At 40.9% G+C, this 17028-nt stretch overlaps 1 long non-coding RNA gene across 1 annotated transcript; it reads left to right on the top strand.

Moving 5' to 3' along the window:
* Positions 1 to 11038: 11038 nt before the first annotated feature.
* Positions 11039 to 11795, top strand: LOC139081962 (uncharacterized). The gene is made up of 2 exons (XR_011537511.1): positions 11039 to 11208; positions 11468 to 11795. It is a non-coding gene; the product is annotated as an uncharacterized lncRNA (long non-coding RNA).
* Positions 11796 to 17028: the final 5233 nt, after the last annotated feature.

Below are 17028 nucleotides of genomic sequence, written 5' to 3' on the forward strand. Positions count from 1 at the left end.
AGGCCCCTGGAGTTCCGGCCATGCCACTGGTCACAGTGAATAATTCCAAAAATCTGAACTCATTCCTACCCCCAAGAAAACTTAAGAGCATCTTACACTAAAAAGGCATAACCTTCCTGTTAACCTAAGTGGGTTTTTTTTCACCCACCCAAGCCAAGAACCAAACCAGCCTACCAGGATCTGACTGACGAATGGGCCAGTGCCCTCATTTCACTCACAGTCCTCAGAGGCAACAACTCTCCCGGTGCATTAGGTCCTAGAAACCAAATTATAGGCTGCCTCATAAATGGAGCTTGGCTATTTAATCAACTGCCTCTGAGCTGGCAAACAGTCCTGAGTCCTGCACACAAATGAGGAAATTTTTACATGCAATTACCCTGCCATTTTCCTCAGAGCTGGAGTGTAATGGGAAACCTGGAGCCCAGTGAAAATCTGGAAGCCAGAATGGATTTGTCTCCAGAGGAAGTCCTCATCTCCTTTCTTCACTGGCTGGGAAATTTGGATTTGCCAAAATCCCTTTCCAACACGTGGGAACACTGTTTTGAAAACAGCCACCATTTTTATCTAGCAGTAAGGTAGAGTGTACAAAAACCTATTCGCTTGGGATGGAAGAGAGTGTGGGACTTCTCCTTTCCCATTTTTTTTTTTTTAATCTCAAAAATCTCTTTCGGGTCCTCTTCCAACCCTACCTTTAGAGCCCCACGCCACTATCCCAGGAACTGCCGAGTAGAAGAGAACTTTCTTAGAAACTGGCCCATCAGCTTTCCCTAGGGGCAATGGCAGCGGGAAAGGGGGGAGGGGAGGAACTGGGCACGTGGCTGGCCCGAGCTTCGAGTTTGGGGCAGTGGGTCCTCCCTTCGGTGGAGTTTTCTCCCCCACGGCCCCTGCCTTTTTAACCCCACACCCAGGCAGCTCAGGAATCCCGGCGCAGATCGGAGAACTAGGACTAGGACAGCGCTACCCTCACGAAAGCGCCTCTGCCACCAACAGCCTGATGGCAAATATGGACTGAATCGTTGACATGGAAACCGGACTAAAGTCTCGCTTGCTCCCTCACAGGAGAGTTCTTATCACCGTCCCCGACCGCACGGTACTCGGCAAACGTGGACTGGATCTCCGGCCCGGAGGATCAGGAGGAGTTTTTGCACGCAGCCTTAACTCCCGCGGCGGCGGCGGCGGCATCCAAGGAGGGGGGGCAGGGCTGCCAGGACAAACCGACTGAAAATGGCAGAGGATGTGCTTTCATTTTATCCCGCTGCAGTGTGCACGGATTGGGCCCGAAAATAAGGGAACAGCCTATTAAAATCCACGCAGTCAACTACAAAATGTGGAACCGAGGCCTGAAAGGTTTGCTAAGAGAGGGAAACGTTTCCAGGGAGGATAGCCCTTCCTCTCTCGCAATTTGCTTCCCCTGAGTGTCCGAAATACAAAAGTCAACAAACAAACAAAAAATCGGGCTGGGCCCCTTCCTTTCCCCACTCCTTCTGGGGGAGACGTTTGGAGTCTGGGACCCCAGTGAGGGTTTGCCTCTGTTCTGACCTAAGGCGCGGGGGATCGGTGGAGCGCCGGGTTGGGGCCCCCACACGCGTCCCCGCCGCGGCAAAGCAGCAGACACCCAGCAGAGCTCGCCCAAGTGCGAACCGGAGCTGCGAGTTTGAGCAAAAGGGCAACTATGTCAGTTGACGGAAGCCAGAAGCAGAGTTCAAAGCCTGGGGTGGATTTGTGTCTGGAGCTGTCTGTTTCTTAAAGTTTCTAACTCCGTGTTCAGAAACAGCCCCAGCGGAGGCTTTGGGAGCAGTGTGAAAGTCTAGCACTACCATCTGACAGCGAGCTGCAAAACTTTGGGCTGCATATTAAGCGAGGAAAGTGGATTGAAGCTAGAGTCAAGGCAATTCATTATATTACCGGCTCCCAGACGGGAGCTGTAAAATACGAACTGGATCTCCACGGAGAAAAACGGAACGGAGTCTAAAGGGCGCTCAACAGCTCTTAGCGGTAAAATTGTGCCTGCCCAGCGCCGAGAATCCCGAAGGAGCAACCCCTGAGGAATCAAGCTTGGTGGGCGTTCAAGAACTGCTTGTCTAGATCCCTTTTCCACTCTCTCAAAGTCTTTAGATCAACAATTTGGTGGAATTTACATTTCAGAATAATGATAGGGAACAGATTTTGAGAAATGTTATTTTCTGAATGAGGCTTTTTATTTTTTTCACCAGAAGAGTATGTAAAAGTACCGTTAGGCATAAGTCAACCTGCTTTTTTGGAACCAATATAAAACAAGAATTACCCTCAACCTCACCTTGCCAAAAACTAAAAACTCAAATAAATAAAGGTCCAGGCTGAACTGGTTTGTGGCCGGGTTCAGACAAAACATAACACCCAGGGTCAATCCGACATGAGGAAAAAGGTACCAACTCTCTCACACTCTAATATGTACATTCTCCTTATCCTCCAAGCTCTCTGGTCAGCTTGCTAATTATTCTTTTGGAGAAGACAGAGTAAAGCTAATAATATTTTAAAGACAAACAAACAAACCCAGACTGGAGTTTTATAAAACCACTGGGCAGATCAGGAATTTGGACATTTCTGCTAAGCCTCATTGAAGGTTTGTATTCACCAACTAATACAAAAATAGTATATGAAAAACCTACTTGCAAAGAAGCTTGAAAGCCACTTTATAGTCCATCAGAAGAAAAATTTGAAGAGTTCTGTATTTGGTACTTATTACACTAAGCTGTTTTTAGATTTGGAGAGCTAAGCACCAACAATATTACCAAGGAAAGATAAGGTCACCAATCTTAATACTGAAGGCTATTGCTCAGGAACAGGAAAAGTCTGTTATCTTTGACTTCCCATATTAAACCAATGTAGACTGCTTTTGTTTTGCTTTATTTTTTAAAATCAATGTAGGAAAATTTCGCACATGTAAAATGATTGTAAGGGAAATTTTTGAAAGTGGAGGGTGGAGAAGAAAATCAGAAGGAGAATCAAATGTTCTAGGTGGGTATTTGTTTCAGCCCTGATTGCATAAAGCTTTCTTACACTGCCATTTTACTGAGATAGAAAAAAAAGAGTCAGAGTGGGGGAGTTTCTCACAGCAACTCTGGAATGGATCTGGAATGGAGTCTTTTGCTCTAACACCAGTTCTGTAGAAGAGAGTTGGAAAGAGAAGAAAAACGATGTGAGCACTGACAAAATGGAGGGAGGCAGGCATGCAGACCTGTGAAACAGGATAGGTGGCTAAAACAGCAAATGTGCTGCCTGTTCTATGCGACACAGCCACCTCAGGAGACTACTCCAGCATGATCATCCCACGCTTTTCATGTAAGAATCAAAGAAAATCCAAAGAAACCTATTAGGCATAAGACAGGAAGTGAATGGCCCCTAAGGGAAAGCATTCTGACTAGCTTTTGATAGAGTTTAAACCCATCTACCCTTTCAGAAAATGGCTTCTTCCAAAGACAAAAGAAAAAGTGGACCAAACAAAAAAGTCAGCTGTGGGATACTGTAGTAGTAATAGTGGTGTGGCACTCCAGTGAAATGCAGAACTTACCAATGACACCAAGGGAAAGCTGCCAGGAAAAATTACAGTGAGTTTTGGCACTTTTCCAAATTACCACTTTCTGCCCCGAAATTTAACAACACTGAAACTGGATTCAGAAGCAACCAGAGGGGCTGGGGGATGGGGACCAGCAGGTTGGTTCTTATTGGCCTACCCGTCCAAAGAGACTCCTGGAGGCCTGTGTACAAGGGTGTTGTTCTTCCAGTCTTGCTGTGGAGGGAGAACAGGAGACAAAGGAGAAATAAGCCAACACACTTCATCGAGTCTATCCAACAGGCCATTTAAAACAGCACTGAAACACACACACACACACACTTCTCTCCATCACGATGTGTTTTCATTAATAGAGCCCCTCCACAAACTGCTCTCAAATAAGATTACACAATGCCGTACAACATTAGGCACTATTTTTGCCCCAAAGACCAGGATATAGATTACGCATTTTTTTTAATGTGAGGTCCCTTTTGACCTCAGAAACAAGTCCAAGAGCTCATATAAGTATTTTTTTCCCAATCAATCACAGCTACCTATATGGACACTCTCTCCAGCAAAAACTGGAGTTCATGGCTGATGTTTTATGTTTCCCCCTTAGCCTAACTAAAGTTGGAAATCCAAAATGTTCTAGAAAAGAAGGACCTAGTTGACTCCACACCTACTCTACTGTTTTTTTTATCAACTAGCAGCCAGTATTTCCAAGATGGAATGATAAGAGAGCTGAGGTACTACTTGCCCTTCAAAAAAGAAGATATTCTCTAGGAAGAAGCTTAGAGGTAAGGAGGTTGCAGCCTGATTAAGGATTTTTAGTAATCCGTTGTTAGCACAATTTGTAACTGATTATGGAGAGGTTAGACAGAAAACATTTTATAAATTTAACTAAATACTGTAGACCAAGGGCACACCATCTCCACCTTGAATACTCACCTCTCATGATGAAGCAACTTTACTCAATGCACCTGCCTTTCTTCGGCAATCCTTAAATTGCATGTGCTGTTCTGATTCAATCTCCACCAAAATGGGTCTTCTACTGAGGCTCAGAAATCTTGCGAGCATATTATTCTTTCAACTAGAAATTAATAGTATGTTGCTAATAATAAGATCATTCCGAAGCCATATTTATAAATTTCATTAAGTAAATACACTGTTGCTTGCTTTAAGGATCTCCTAGAATATTTGTTAATGCTATCCTTGGCAGTAGACATTTCTAAAGTCCCACTCTACAATAGCAGAGCTCTGGCATAGCAGTAGCACTAGGACTAAACGCAATAGCAAACAGGAGCAGTCATGCTGAGCCATAACCATTCGCTGACATCACCTTTTGACTGCCTGTGAGTGATTCGTATCCTCAGTGATCTGCTAATTGAAGATTAATTAATTTAGTGAGCAAGTTCTTCACCATTGCACACACTATGCTATCTGACCTAGTCTCTCCCTCACCTCTACCATACACATATGCACACATACACACACACCTCTGACATCATGTTTTGGTGTGTGATGGCAAAATATGAGAAATAGTTAACAGGAACAATAGGAGAAACATTTTCAAACAACTAAAATATAGAGGGGAACTGGATATTAAGGAAGGTTTGTTTTCTATTTTATTTAAGGTTTTTACTTCTATACTTTCAACCCCAGAACACACATGCACACACAGACACACATTTTTTTTTTTTTAGTGAGGAAGGTTGGCCCTGAGCTAGCATCTGTGCCAATCCTCCTCTATTTTGTATATGGGACACTGCCACAGTATGGCTTGAGGAGCACTATGTAGGTCCCTGCCGGGGATCTGAACCTGCAAACCTGGGGCCGCCAAAGCGGATCACGTGAACTTAACCACTATGCCACCTGGCCAGCCCCTACACATATATTTTTAAAGGGATCACAGATGCTGGCCCGGAGTAGGGTTATACCAAACATATTCTACAATGCCATTTTCCAAACTAAATGAAACAGAGCAAAAATATGGAGAAGGAATTTACAGGAATGGGTTACTACAAAGACAGATGAAAACTGTTAGAAGTTTTCTTCTTGGAGGTGAGTGGGGGTGGGGGTTGAGGAAAGGGAAGACAAGAGGTAAAGGATGACCTACCTAATATTCAAGGCAAGGAGCCTAGTTTGAGAGCTATCTCAACATTTGAGACAAATGTCCAGATTTTCATTCTAAGTCAGATTTCCAAGTGGCTGTATCCATTTATAAACTGTAATGATCAAGATTTCAAATAGACTCACAAAATCTAATCATATGGACTATGTGTGCTCAGAAGCATCAGAGCAGAGGTTCTCCATGAGTCAAATGACTATCTCTTCACTGTGATGCTTTGAAACCAGTCTAGAATTTTCTACTTTTTAACTTTGTATGCCAATTCTCTCATTCAGTTTACTATAAATGGGAGGTCCTCTGACATTTACCCTGCTGTGATGAAGGTATATACACTAACTTCATACCTCCCATAAAGTACATTGCAGGCTGATATCTATGTAAGAGGAAAGACATACCTCCAAAATAATATATCCTTTTTCATTAAAAATTTATAAGTCCCTAGCACTCAAGTCAAGATCCTTCATTTTCCAAGAAAGTTGATAAACAAAGAGAAAATAGAACAGGGAAAAACTTAAGACATGGCAATTCCCATTCAATGGGACCTTAAAGAGATTTTGATGAGTACAAAGAAAACAATGGATGTTAAAAGTACTTTGAGATCACTGGCCTAGGTATCAAAGGTGTTATTATTAATATTACTAATGCTCTGACATTCAGGTTATATTTTAGTCATTTCTTCCCCTAGAGGAGAAGAGAATCATGATAACTTCTCCTCCTCCTCCTCCCTCTCCTTCTTTCTCTTCTCTTTTTTTTTTTGTCTCAGTGTTGCATGGGCTCTCACATTGGGTAATTGAACTTGGATTAAATGGCACAAAAATGTCCGCAAGGTACAATTTATGCCACATTGGCTGTTCTCAAAGCTCAGGCTCCTGTACACAAGAACACTCATGCCAGGGATTTCTGCACAGATTGGAACCCAGTGCTCCTAAGGCAGCTATGTGGAATGATGAGATATTTGTTGTACCTATTTGGCTGACTCTGGGTTTAAAATGGTCTTTGGTCTTTGTAACAAGAGAAACAACTGTCCACCAAAATGAATGGCTAAGATGCACCAAATCAAATAATGTCCTTAATTGGACAGATGAGGAAGGAAAGAACAAGCCCGACTTAGAGTCCATTTAATTGCTGCTCTCCAACAGAATCCTGGTGCTAGATGAGGAGACAGAATACAGCTTTCCAACCTTTTGATCCTTGCTATTGAAGGCAAGAATTTGATCTTTAGATCAGTGTTTGGGGGGTTTCAAAATTAGTGACCTGGGAAATCCCCAACCAGCAGCTAGCACTTCCTCACTCCAGGAACCTGTGGCTACTCCTTTCAGGGGGCTGGTGCCTCCAGTACAGCCTTTTTGAGCACCTCATGCAGCAGCAACACAAAGCAAAACAGAAGAAATCCTAAATATTCAAAGCTGCATTGAACAGGTAGAATCTTTTGTTTTCTTTTTCAAATTTGAAAATATGTGTTCAACAGAATTCTGTATAAAACAAGTTTTTAAAAAATGGCATCTCCAAAACCAGTTTTCTATTACAGTATTTATAAAAGTTGGAGTGATGTTTACCTTAAACTCTAAACATTTACCAGCTGACAACATCAGACTCTTCTATAATTTAAAAAACAAATAGAGAAGAAAACACATTCTTAAGTCTCCATACTGCTTAGGCCTTCATACAGGTAATGCTGAGTACACAGTGATAGAAAGGTGTTGGCAAGAGGTTAAATTTATAAAAGTGTAAAAAAAAAAAAAAAACAGAATGATTTAACAAAAAGGAGGAATCAAATTTTACTACCACTGCATGCCAGGAATTTGCCAGTGACAATTAGTATTTGCCGCATTTTCTTCCAGAAACCAAGAAAATAAAGATAGTCTAAAAGTTGAAAGAATATAAAAACAAAAGGAAGGAAACATAGTTTGCAAGGCAGCCTCTTGCATCTCTGTAACATTCAGAGAATAGCCTGAGTATAACATGTGGGAGACAAGGCACCTGGGTGCTCCCCCAGTGCTTCACCTTTCAGGAGACTCTAATGCATGCAGTTCCCAGGTCAGAATGCCTCAGGAAGAAAGAAGCAGCAGTCCTCGCTCCAGCCCAAGCTGTGTGCCTGAGATGTCACACCATTTGCAGCAGGAATCCCTCTTCCACGGGGAGCTAGAGAGGAGCAGCTCTGTTCCAAAACAGGGTTTTCCAAATTGCCTCTCTCTGTAGGCTCCCCCGAGGGCTAGGCATTAGGAGAATTTGCTTACTGTACCTGTAAAGGAAAAGGAAAACAACAGAGGCCCCAAAATGAAATTAAGGAACTCCCTTTGAAAAAATGTTCAACAAAAATAAAAATCATTGTTGTTGCATTATTTCAGCTTCACATTTAAGAATCAGGGATACCAAAATTTCTTATTGAATGTCCAGAGCTTTTACTTTAATCCCTTAATATTAGAACCAATACAAAAAAAAAAGAAAGCACACCTTATATATTAAAAAGTGTATTTCATAAGAATTTTACTAGAGCTCTAAACAACAATGACTTCTTCAAATGGATGAAGAAAAATAATCTAAAAGAAGCATCTCCTACACAATCAGAATTTCAAGATTTAGGAGATTTAAAAGAAAATATGCAATGATGCAGACATGAAAAGGAAAGTGGGTAGATCCTCCCATGTCACACAAATTTGACAACAATAATAGTAGTTATCTCATGAGTGACTATTATCTGTGTGCCATATAGTCTCTAGAACTCACAAAATTCCACTGAGATAGGTATTATTATCTCCATTCTATAAACAAAGAAACAGAAGCTCAGATATATTAAGTAATCCAAGACCATAACACCGGTAAATGATAGAGCCAGGATTCAAACTCAGCTCTCTTACAAATTCTAAATCCTGAGCTTTTCAATAAAAATAGGTAATAAATCCCATAATGTTAATAATGTACTTTTTCAAGATACCAGTATTAACTGTTATTAGAAGCATCATATATATATTATGCCACTAGCAAGAATGAGGCCGTCAAAATAAAAATATTTAATTGATATTTTAACTTCAGTACAGAGCTGACACAATATGATCCCAATCGAAGAACAAATATAATTTCGTTGGGCCTCTTAGAGCCTCCCTATTCAAAGTGTGATTCCAGGACTAGCAGCTGCAGGATCACCTACGAGCTTCTTAGAAATGCACAGTCTCAGGCCCCACTTCAGAACTTTTGAAACAGAATCTGCATTTTGACAAGATCCCCAGATGATTTGTATGCAAATTAAAGTTTAAGAGGTGGTGTCTTAGAGATGGGTGATTCCAGGAGAAGGGATGCCTCTCACCCTCACTGAAGCTATCTGTTTTCATAGGACCAGGGAGGGAGAGGATGGGAAGAAGGCACTCACATTATAATCTTTCTTCTCTGGTTCTTTTGTTTTGTTTTAGGTAACATCGGTTTATAACATTACAGAAATTTCAGGTGTGCATCATTATATTTTGACCTCTGTATAGACTACATCTTGTTTGCCACCAAAAGTCTAGCTGCCGTTCATCACTGTCCTCTCTGGTTTTTAACTAAATGTTCATCAGTTACTCTTTTTTTTGGCTTTTTCTTCTTGTTCCCCAAAGCCCCCCTGCCAGTACCTAGTTGTATACTCTATTGTATTTCTAAATAGTTGTAGGTCCTTCTGTCTCTGCTGTGTGGGACGCTGCCTCAGCATGGCTTGATGAGCGACGCTAGATGGGAACCTGCAAAACCCTGGGCCGCCAAAGCAGAGCGTGTCACCTTAACCACTCTGCCACGGGGCCGGCCCCTCCCCCCTATTTTTTTTTTAGTAACACCTTTATCGAGATATAATTACAATTCCGTCAAAATGCACAATTCAAAGGTTTTTAGCTTATTCAGAGTTGAGCAACCATCACCACAATCAATTTTAGAACATTTTATTACCCTCAAAAGAAATCCCATCCCCTTTAGCAGTCACTCCCCATTCTCCCCAACCCCAAGCCCTAGGCTACCACTTATCTACTCTCCATCTCTATAGATTTGCCTATTCTGGATATTTCACATAAATGGAATTGTGTAATATATGGTCTTTTGTGATTGGCTTCTTTCACTTACCATGTTTTCAAGGTTCATCCATGTTGTTCATCAATCCATCTTAATCCTTCCTCATAAGTGGCAGTTATTCTTTCAACAGATATGTGGGTGCTAGGCAATGTGACCCCATAACCCACTCCTCCCAATGGAGCTCCTGAGTGCCACCACTCCCCTAGGAGAATCCTTTCTCTCCCCAGTACTAACTCCCTAATAAGGAAGTCTTTAACAGAATTCTCTTTTTCCGTCTTCTCCCTGGGACTTAGGAGCTCAAGTAAAGCTGGCCCTTGGCCAAGTTTCTCTCCGCAACACCTGCAGGCACTACCAGTGCTGCCACCTTATGCCCATTTCTTGAAGTAGTGGACACTGGTTCAGGCACTGTCTTCTTCTCTGAGAGCTCTGCTCTTTGCCATTTCCACAGCAATCAAGGTTGTGACTCATGACAGAGTGTGACCAGGAGAGGTCGAGGGAGTGCCGTGTGGGAACACATGCCTGGCACCTTCAAACAACCAAAAGGCAGAGAAATAAGCAAGTACAAATGCCCTTGGGGCTAAAGAGAGTGTGATTTAGCCATCTCTCTTCCTGATTCTCTTGGCTGTTTCTTCAGCTCTCATTTCTCTTCCTCTCCTCAGTTCACTTTCATTTCCCTATGTTGTTCTTTACAGAATAGGGAACCAAACATTTCTTCCTGTTCATTTCTACCTGGATTGTTTTCTCTTGCCACTTCCAGCAGCACAACAGTTGTGTACTTAGACATTTGGGTAAGCTAAATTACTTCTATAAAAAAGAGTCAGTCTAAACATTCTGCCCTGCTGAACAGCAAAACAAGGAAAAGGTTTCCTGTTCTCCAAAATCAAGATGTTCTCTTTAATAAACGAAACTACCCACAGCCAGGCTTTTGTTATGAAACATGAATTATCAGTTCCAAAGAGAAACTAGCATAGTAACAAAAACACTTTCCCTAGATGCTCATGCCTGGATCTGGGACCTTGTCTGAGTTCATTTTGGGACATACGGTTCTATTACAAATTGTTGTACATTGCCCTGTACTCCCCGAGTAGTCCATATATCCCCAGGTCATGCTCTTCCTCTTGGGAAAGGCTTTCCAAATCAAGGCTCCAGGTACCTCAACCTCTCACTGCCTCTCTATCATAGTCACTGAAGAAATGTTTGGATACTACTACATGACAGCTGTGTGCTGTACCCCAGATAGACACAGTTCCAGTTCTCATGGGGTTTTGATTGTGATGGAGTTGGGAGGGGATATATAATGATAGACTGCAGCCCTAATAGACTTATCATGTGCTTGATTCCCTCAGTGTGTCTTGATGTGTCCTGCTCTCCCTGAGGGAAGCACAAGAAAGACCTTGCCGTCTTGGACAGCAAGGAAGAAAAGCAGATGGACTCATGTGGTCCTGGCTGTTAGCCTTCCAGAACCTTCTGCCTCCAACTTACTTTGACCCTTGAATAACCCCTGAGAGCCAAAGAGGTATCACAAAGGCTGAGAACCATAGCATTAATTGACTTCATGACATTATTGAATTCTTAAATAATAATAACTTACATGTACGAGGCATTGCTTAGATGTTGTTCTTATATATAATCTTTGTTAATGTATATAGTTTCACATTATTTAGCAGTATATTTACATTGTGGGTTTGCTTGTACGATCATACTTTAATCTGCGGGGACTCTGAAGAAGGTGTTACATATCTTTTCTATTTTTCTACTCTTTTCATCTTCCACAGGGCTAGGCATACCAATGGAAGCTTGTGAAACTTTTATCGTTAGTCAGCTCATCGAGGAATGCATTATTTATTCTCTCTTGCTTGGGGGTCAAAGCAACTAACCAGATCTAAACGCACATTTAGAAGACCTGTCAACATAAACAGGTGTGTGTTTACTCTGACTTTGCTATCACAATTTAGAAAAGCTTCATTTATCTAACACCTTTGGAGAATGTGAAAAGTCTGAATTAGTTTTCTAAATAATTGAAACTAATTCCTTTAAGTACAAAATGTTTAAAAATCTGCCTTTAGTCAAATATTGTTTTAAATAAAATAGATCGCTGCCTAATTTAACCTCTTCTTGTTTTCTTGGTCATTATTAGCTTTTGGAAGTAACGTGCAAAATAATGCATCTTTGGGAAAAAATAAAATACGCTAGGCTCTTTGCCCTACCCAAAATGATCCAAGGCTGGTGTGTCTTTGTGTTCTTTTATGTCTGTCTAATAATTTTATTTCTGTTTTTTTTTTTCCCTCCTCCTTTGTTATTAGATAGTACCTCTTGCTAGTTCCTGGGTGCTTGGCTTTGGCAGTACTCCTCATAATCTGTGTCCTAGGAAACCAGATAATCAAGTTTGTTAGCATTGTGTGTAAAGTAAGAGCAAATAGGTTTTGAATCTGAGAGTCTTTCCTAAAAGTGAGTAGTACTGGTGTCTCAAAGGCAGTTCCATGTTCCTTTTCACTTGCTCCAGTATTCTCAATTCCCCTCCAGATGCCCTAGATTGTTGGATAAATTACCTTCTGTAGAAAACTGAGCTGTTATCATAGTACATTTCTGCTAACAGGATTTAGCCAGCTATGATTTTTTCCGTCAAAAGTTCTCCTTTGTTTCTAAACTCTTCTTTTTACTTCCTCCTGATTTCTGATTTTAAACCATTATTCTTTCCAATTCAGGCATAAAGAAAACCTAAATAACTTAGAAACCTGGTAAGATTTAAAAATCTTCTTGTAGATTACAGGGAGGCTTCTCAATACAATGTTTTCTTCTGATAGGAAAAAGGCCTGAGTTGTAGTTTTAAGTTAAAACCAATGTGTCTCAATTTTAAAAATGTAACAGCTACCATTTAAAACTGAGTGTCCAGTTTTAAACTACATGCCAGTTGTACATATTTTCTTCCCTATAGTTAGAACAGTGCTATGAAGTACGTAACAACCCTACTTTACATTTGTGGAAAACGGAAGCTAATAGACATTAAGTGACTTAACTGGGGTCACAGAAATATTAAGTGTAGGAGCTGAGATTCAAATCGAACCCTGAATCGAAAGCATGCATTCTTTTTTATTTTTTTAAATAGAAGTCAGAATTTATTTCTCAAATAACAGTTTGGGAGATCTTGGACAGCAGGCAGCTCTGCTCCGCCTGGTCAATCAGGGACTTGGGTTCCTTTCCTATTGTTGCTTTGCTCTTTCTTAGGGATTTCAACTCAACTGCATGGTCAAAGCTCGGTCTCAGGCACATCTGCTCCAGCTTGCTCTGGAGTGGCCGTGGCCAGACAGGAGCGGGCAAGGAAGCTTTTGAATGCCTGTATGTTGAAGGAAAGGAGGATTAGGGGATATGGGCGCCCCTGGGTGAATGAGGAGGGTTAAGGACTGGGGGTGCCCATCTTCCCATCTCCACCTCCTTCCCTCCTTCTGGTATCCAGATGTAGAAAGCTACTCTCAAAGTCTGCATCCTTTGCACTAAGTCAAGTTGCCTTCTTTATACTATTGCTCGGAGGTAATAAGAGGGTATTCAGCATGTATTCTGGTAAGTGTGGCCAACTTGACCATGGACCTATCGGTAATAAATGTAACCAACCAGCTGTCTGTAATTAGCAATTATTATTATTAGACGATAAAGTAAAAGTGATTCTTCCCAGCTGCTAGAATCTCCCCCTGAGGGAGGGGTTGGGAAGGACTTGGACTGGCTCAGCTGAGGCCAAAGGCCAAATGGTTTAAAGGCCAGGGATGGGTTCCATAAGAGCAGATCTAAAGCCACCTGATGAAAGCCAAATGGACGAATATTAGGCCATCAGGGATATGAACACCTCCATCCAGTATGCAAGGCAAATATTGGATTGATTGAACATAGAGTTGAGACTTTGGTGAGAACAAGTACAGGAATAGTTCAATAAGAAGAAATCTTAGGCAATTTCCCAAAACACCTGTGATTGGAAGCTATGCAGAGGGGTCAACCTGGCTTAAAGAAGACAGGGTCTTCTGTGAAGACATAGGAGATGACGAATCATAGGAGCCATTCGCAAATTCTGTCAGTCAGTGGTATAGTCCCCTAATGAATAAAGGACAGCGAGAATTGTGCTTTTCTGAGTTCTTATTTAATATTTACAACAGCTTTTTGAAGCCTTTAATTCTTTAGTTTTTCTTCCTTTTTCCCTTTACTTGTGACAAACACCAACTCTGATTTGCCTCACTTAATTCATGTTCTTTCTTCCATTTTCTGCCTCTGCTTTAGGTTAGTTTTATGTTATAATTAGTTATATACACACACGCACACACTCCTACTGTATTAGAGTTTAGGTTAGTTTTATGCTATAATTATATATACATCTACAACTACTATATTAGAGTTTCTGCCCAAACTGCTTCGACCCAGTTAGCTATACTATTCCATGATTCTCTGGCCAACTCCATCCTTGGTTTTTGCTTTTCATGACTTTTTCTTCCTTCAGATTTTCAGATTTACAGTTTTGTTTGTTACTTGGACTTCTGTGCACCTACTACCTTTTTATCCAGAAGATGTGAAACATCTCATCTCCGTTGTGGTAAACAGTAAACTCTAAGATTCTAGGGTTGGGATTCTAGGGGTTCTCCTTTCTTCAGGCCCTTCACCCCACCAAATCTTGGGCCAAAACTCAGTTGTGGTCAAAACTCAGTTTAAGTAAAAGTTAACAAAGGTCAACAATTCACCATTCAAAGTTTTGCTTTGGTTCTTTGTATTAGGAGAAAGGGGAGGTGGGGATGTGGGCCATGAGCTGTGTGGCCATTGTGATGTTGTCTTATGTTTTCCTGGTAGTATCTTGTTCCTTTGGTTTCTATAGTTGTAAGCTTCAGTGGTTGAGAGCAGGGTTAACCTAGTGTGGTCTTACTCCAATAAAGAGTCCTCTCCAATGTATTATGACATATACCTTCACACCTTATCACATGCTGCTCCCTTCAACAGAAGTATTCCTATGGCTCCACCAAGTCTCATCTCAGATATCACCTCTTTGGGAAGCAGTCTCTAATTCCTCTACCCTGGGGTTGGCAAACATTTTCTGTGAAGAATCAGATAGTAAATATTTTAGGCTCTACAGGCCAAGAGCAATGAGAGTGCTACGTACGGTTTCTGTTCCGATGACTCAACTCTACTGTTGTAGTGCAAAAGCAGCCATAGGCAATAGACAAATGGGAGTGCCTATACTGCAACAAACTTTATTTACAAAATTAGGCAGTGAGCTAGCTTTGGCCCATGATCTATGGTTTGTTGACCCTCACCCTACTCAGATATTTCTTTTTCAAAGTAATTGTTCATGCCTCCACTATCGTGTTGGTACTGTAAGTTTAGTAGCATCTTCTGGTCCAAATGCTGTTCCAGTTCAGCAGGTGGAGAACATAGGAAATACACATTCCATAAGATATATGGATCCATAGACTAATCAATCCCTATTTATGCTGAACCAGCAAATCCAGGGATACTAGATTCTGCAATTAGAAAGGCTCTCTTGAGAGAGAATGCCATTCAAAATACTAGAAAATCCTAGTGATAACAGAGGATTTGTAAGATTCACGATATGTGGAAGAGCAAGGTCCAGAGCAAAATGCCTCAAGACAGTATAGTATTTACAGTAATACTTGTAAATGGCCATGGGTACAAATACCATTATTATGGTATCAAAAGTCAGCAGATACTTTTAAAATTAATTTTTATTTTATGTTACTGTAAAAATTTACAAGAGAACTGTTAAAGTCATTCTCAGTGGAAAAAGTACATCTAAAGTATCATGTTATACTAGAACATATCAAACATGATCTGTCCTGACTTCAACCAAAGCTGCTTATACAAATTACATAATAAGTATACACATTAATTAAACTAGCAAGAGTATCAGTTGATTTAGGGATGACTGAGAGTTGAATCAGTTATTTTTCTCCTGCTACTTAGAGTTCCTATTGCAATGGCTACTAGTATAACTTACTCACAAGAATGTATCCATATAGAGTTCCATCATCAAAACAATGAGGTCATATCTTTCACTGGTGGTCTTTCTGACTGTTGATGATCTTCTCATGCCATATACAAAGAACTTCCATAAAGCAATAACAAAAACAAATTTATCTTAAATTGCCAAAGTGTAATGACTAGCATGAAACACAAATCCTGGTAAAGAAGCAAAGACAACATTTAAGCTGAGTCTTTGAAGGATACACCTATGTTCAAACATTTTCATTTAGATCATATCCAGCCAAAAAGGAGAGGGCACAGTAATCCCAGCAATGGACCACACAGCTTTGAAGAGGATCCCTTAACAAAGTCAGAGGAGCCACCAATGTACGTATGGTATTTGAATGGAACATTCAAGCATGATGCTCTAAGACTGGGCTCTGCTTATGTAATGCTGATATAAAGAGCATCAAAGCTCCAATTGTAGCTTGCTCACCAACAGTCTTTCATTGCAATGGTCATGAGGAAAGGAGCTCTGTTAACTGATAAAGCCAACCAACAAATCTGTTAACATTTCTAAGAAGTAACCATGAAGGCCTGAATTCTAACTTTCACAGAAGTAGCCCACTTCATTATATCTCAATTTAATATATTCAATTTCATTATATATTTTCAAGCTAAAATGGAAATCATTCCTTCAACATATATTTTTTATTTTATTGTTTTTCTTTCTTTCTTTCTTTCTTTCTTTCTTTTTTTTAAGATTGGCACTTGAGCTAACAACTGTTGCCAATCTTCCTCTTTTTTTTGCTGCTTTTCCCCCCAAAATCTCCCCAGTACATAGTTGCATCTGTTTTAGTTGTGGGTTCTTCTAGTTGTGGTATGTGGGACGCCACCTCAGCATGGCCTGATGACTGGTGCCATGTCCACGCCCGGGATCTGAACCAGCGAAACCCTGGGCTGCCAAAGCAGAGTGCAAAAACCCAACCACTCGGCCCTGGGGCCAGCCCCCTCAACATAAATTTTTTAAAGGCCTACAATTTTCCCGGCAGTATTTTAGGTGTTAGGGATACAGTGATGAGCAAAGTGGACAGAAGTCTTTACCCTTAAACACTTACAATTTACTAGGACACAGACAACAATAAAAGAATTAAAATATAAGTAGAATATATGTCAGGTGATTCATTGGAGAAAAATAAAGCAGGAAAGGGGGAAAGAGAATGCCAGGTTTAGCCAGTGTTGCAACTTTAATCACAGCAATGAGGAAACACTTCAGTGAGAAGGGAACATCTGAGCAAAAACCTGAAAAAAGTGGGAACCTGTATTAGTCAGCTCGGGCTGCCGTAACAGAATACCATAGACTAGGTAGCTTAAACAATAGACG

This window comes from Equus przewalskii, chromosome 2, assembly GCF_037783145.1.
Source record: "Equus przewalskii isolate Varuska chromosome 2, EquPr2, whole genome shotgun sequence".
NCBI classification, from domain to species: Eukaryota; Metazoa; Chordata; class Mammalia; order Perissodactyla; family Equidae; genus Equus; species Equus przewalskii.